This window comes from Curcuma longa, chromosome 13 (genome assembly GCF_044706935.1).
Source record: "Curcuma longa cultivar G26 ecotype Majalengka, Jawa Barat chromosome 13, ITB_CL_G26_1.1, whole genome shotgun sequence".
In the NCBI taxonomy this organism is placed as follows: Eukaryota; Viridiplantae; Streptophyta; class Magnoliopsida; order Zingiberales; family Zingiberaceae; genus Curcuma; species Curcuma longa.
In genome coordinates, this window is record NC_133873.1 from 805,578 (window position 1) to 810,254 (window position 4,677).

General features: G+C 44.5%; 1 long non-coding RNA gene across 2 annotated transcripts; it reads left to right on the forward strand.

The window, feature by feature from the left end:
• The first annotated feature begins 1,348 nt into the window (after nt 1-1,348).
• Nucleotides 1,349-3,705, forward strand: LOC141844232 (uncharacterized). Of its 2 annotated transcripts, none has more exons than XR_012603121.1 (6): nt 1,349-1,505; nt 1,579-1,680; nt 1,762-1,853; nt 1,944-2,018; nt 2,355-2,437; nt 3,492-3,705. It is a non-coding gene; the product is annotated as an uncharacterized LOC141844232 (long non-coding RNA). The 2 variants fall into 2 exon arrangements; XR_012603122.1 differs by having other exon boundaries at nt 1,592-1,680.
• The last annotated feature ends 972 nt before the right edge of the window (nt 3,706-4,677 follow it).

Genomic DNA, 4,677 nt, shown 5'->3' on the forward strand with positions numbered 1-4,677 from the left:
TTCCCAACAATCTCCCACTTATACTAGAAGACTACGTTGCCTCATATGCTGTCATACATCTGATTCTCATACCTGTTGGGTTGCAATGGTGCAAACATAGTCCCACATCTAAAGTACATAGAAAAGATCATGGGGTTAAAAGGATGAAAAGTATCTCCATTGGTATGAGGCCTTTTGGGTAGAGCCCAAGAGCAAAACCATGAGGGCTTAGGCCCAAAGTGGACAATATCATGCCATTGTGGAGATACGGACATCCAATTAGACCCTACAATACCCTCCACTTGCCGATCAAAAGCTCTCGCCGGAAGGGCCTTAGTGAAAGGGTCTGCCAGCTTATCCTCTGATGCAATCTTGACCACAGCGACTTCTCCCCGTTTGACAATGTCTCGTATCAGGTGGTACTTGCGCTCAATGTGTTTACTTGCCTTATAGGCTCGTGGTTCCTTCGAGTTTGCAACTGCACCACTATTATCACAATAAATTGTGATAGTCTTGGGCAAACCAGGAATCACATCTAAGTCCATCAAGAGCTTGCTCATACAGCTTCTTTGGCTGCCTCAGAGGCTGCCACATACTCAGCTTCCATGGTAACAGTGGAATGCATTTTCCTTTAGATCTCCATGTTATGGCTCCACCTCCCAATGTAAACACATAACCTGATGTAGACTTACTTTTATCCCTATCAGATTGAAAGTCAGAGTCCGTGTAATCCACAGGGATTAAATTATCTGCTTGGTAAATCAGCATATAATTTCTAGTCCTCTTCAGATACTTCAATATATGCTTTACCGCAGTCCAATGTCCCTGTCCTGGATTACTTTGAATCCGGAAGTCAGCGCGTCGAGTTTTCCGCCAGATCAGCCTGGAGTCGACTCAGGTGAGGTTTTGAGTCGACTCAGGGTCAAATCTTATCGCCACTGCCGCCACCGCGACTGGAGTCGACCAAGAACGTAATCAGAGTCGACTTAAGGAGGGATAAGCGACTAAACCAATCAAGTTTTATCTGCAACGCGCGCTGGAGTTGACCCAGATCTCCATCTGAGTCGACTCAGGTCGACTATATAAGCAGTCCGCGACCTGCAGTCGAAAAACCCAATTCCAAAGCTTCCAAAACTCCGTTCCTGTAAAATACCCAACCCAATTAGAATTAACAAGCCCAATTAATAAGGCCAATTAACATTAATGGAGAATATAGGTTAATGGGTTATCGGATAGGTTTTAATACCCGTTAACATTGAATCCGCCCGTTAAGAAACTGATAAAGAGTCTTCGCCGCGACTTCTTCTCCCATTTCCGCGATCCAGCTTCTCTGCTCCCACCTCCGCATTCCTCTGCTCCATCTGTATCCGGCGATCGGCGGCCAACCGATTGGCAAGGAGATCGGAGAGGGAGGGCGTTCCAAGGAGGGTGCCGACTGTAGAGGTGGCCGGCGATTTGTGGAGGAGCTGTAGTTGGCGGCGTTCGACGGGAAACAGAGAGGATCGGCCGGGGAGAGTAAGAAGAAGGTAAGATTGTTTAGATCTTGGATTTCTAGGGTTTTCTAAGGTTTAGATCTGTGATTTCTACCTGTTTCCATAGATCTCTTGAGCAGATCTTGATTCGGTGAGGTTCTTGATTCGGCCGACGATGTTGATTGGCTTGATCGGACGGACCTAGGTTGGGATTTCACTCAGATCCGAGGTAAGTGTTTTGGTCTAGGTGAGTTCTTGAGTTGAAATAGATTAGATGGTGTGACTCTGGATTGATTTTCCTTCTGGCCAGCTTCTAATTGAGTTCTTCGGTGCCGACCACAAGGAAGAAGACGAGAGCTCAGATTTGGGTTTAGATCTAGATTTGTTAGGGCAAGATTGGAGGTAAGCGATTAAATCTTGATCTGTTAAGGTGTCTTGTGCAGATTTCTTGGGATTTCATTGAATGATTGTGGAATTTACTTGAGTTCACAGATTGTTAGGGATTTCTTGTTTGGCAGAATCCTGATAAGTGACGGGTAGATCAAACTGAGCTAGGGCTTTGGTTTGGTAAGTTCTTTTGTTAATGTTTGATCTAATTAGTAATCTGATATGGACTAGTGTGGGATTAGGCAAGATACTGCTTGATCAATTTTGGTTTAGTAAGTTTACGATGATTGATTAATCTAAGGAGGTTAATACAACTAGTTAATTAATTAATTAAGTTGTGTTAACAAGAATTAATTGGTTGGATTAATCAGACCTTAGGTTAGGTTTGGTATGGTTGATTTGAATTGGGTTTGATTCACTTAGGATCTAAATCTGATTAAAAACTAAGTATAATTTTTAATATGATCTTGCTAGATAATTGCTGTAATTAAGGGATATTATTTATCCTTATTGCAGGACCCTGAGCGATTATAGGAGTTCTTTTGATATATAAGAGGATCTATCTTTGGGGTTCTAGGATTTTACCTGCATTTTATCAGGTGAGTGACTTACTGTATTTGGTCAATACAGTTCATGTTTTTCCCAGTGCATGATTCTTTTATAGTCTTTGTAGCTTGATACATTGATGCTATTCTTTCCTGTGATTTGTATACCTTTTCACCACTCATATTATATCATGCTTGTCCTTATGCCATTGATCTTGGATTATCATTCTTGATTACTGCTTCTATTCTTGATATGACATGTATGATCATTATTGATATGATCCTTTCGTATGATACTTGCGAGCATGATGACTTGTACCTACTTTTATTGATTAGTATAGTAGGTGATGATTACTATGATTTGAGCATCTCATCATGATGCATGATAGCGATTGTAAATCCCATTGTAGTGGGTATATCGTGATGGTAGATGATTTAGTTGTATATCTACATAGGTGGTTATTATACCCTATTTCCATCATGATGATGGCGACTGTATGGCAGTGTACGCAGTCGATGGCTGTATGACAGTGTACGCAGCCGAGTCGATGATTTGACCTCGATACCGTTAGGGGTATACTCGGAGAGTACATGATTGGTACGTCGCAGACGAGTACTAGAGGTCAGATATCGGCCATAGGATATGTAGCTTATCATAGCTACGGGATCACCGGACGCGGAGCACTGATCTCCGACTTGGATCACCGAACTACTTGGATGTAGGGCGCGGAGTACTGATCCCCCAATGCCGGCCATCCCAGCCTCAGATGCTTGCACGAGTGCTGTAGTGAGTGGGGCAGTTGCATCATGCATATGTGCATCATGTGCATGATATATATGTATTGGACCACACTGATACTGCATTTTGATTGTCTACTTGTTTGACTCTTGACTGTTGCACTATGTTTGACATGTCATTCATATGATGTATTACATGAGATCCATGCTAGTTGCTATTTATCTGCAGAGATATTCCTGATACCTTGTTGACCTTTGGTATGTATCCACCTTTCTGCTATTTCTTTTATTCATGCACTGTCTTCTTATATTACCCACTGAGTGTTTATACTCATATCTTTGGACCCTGGGATTTTTTCTGTCTTCCCAGATATCAGGTAGGAGCTTACAGAGGATGCCAGAGATCTGCCAGCTACACCATCTCACGACGACGAGGACTTATGTGTTGTGTTGGATGTGTTTGTAGCTTGTGTTGGTTTACATGTTACTATATCGGACTTTCTGATTTCGTTTCGGAGTTTTCGAAACTATAGTATGTTTTCTATACATGTTTTCGTACTTGTTGTTACGTTTCCGCTTACGAAACTGTGGACTTTCTTTATTTTTACGAGTTTATTCATATGCATTGTGTAGGATGTGTATGTGGCCTGTGTGGGTCACTTTTACTTTTCATTTCTCGTTATAATCCATATTTTGTAGTATGGATAGGCCGTGTGGGCCTTATTATATACTTGTATACAGGGAATTGTTAGGGATACTGGGGAGGTGCTGTCGAAATTTTCGGACGGCTATCTCCCGGGTCATGACAATTTAGTACTTCTCACTTGGCTACCAGGATTCATAAACTCTAGTACTTAACATGGAGGTCTAGAGTTCGAATCTTGGAGAAGGTAAAAATCCACTGGCCAGGGGTGGAAAGACCTAGTGAGTAACGGTACGGCCGAGGGTCGTCGATTGAAGACATAAGGGGTCGCTAGTTGGGCCGCCAGTTCGGCCGCCCTAGGGGCCGCCAAGGGGCCGAGGGGCCGGGTCGTTACAATAAAAGGCGCCTTTTTATTGTAACGACCCGGCCCCTCGGCCCCTTGGGCGGCCCCTTGGCGGTCCCTTGGGCGGCCGAACTGGCGGCCCAACTAGCGACCCCTTATGTCTTCAATCGACGACCTCCGGCCGTGCCGTTACTCACTAGGTCTTTCCACCGCCTGGCCAGTGGATTTTTGCCTTCCCCAAGATTCGAACTCTAGACCTCCAAGTTAAGTGTCTAGAGTTTATGAATCCTGGTAGCCAAGTTGAGAAGTGCTCACTTGGCTACCAGGATTCATAAACTCTAGTACTTAACCTGGAGGTCTAGAGTTCGAATCTTGGGGGAGGCAAAAATCCACTGGCCAGGGGTGGAAAGACCTAGTGAGTAATGGCACGGCCGAGGGTCGTCGATTGAAGACATAAGGGGTCGCTAGTTGGGCCGCCAGTTCGGCCGCCCAAGGGACCGCCAAGGGGCCGCTAGTTGGGCCGCCAAGGGGCCGAGGGGCTGGGTCGTTACAGTTCCCGCGACTCCCAAG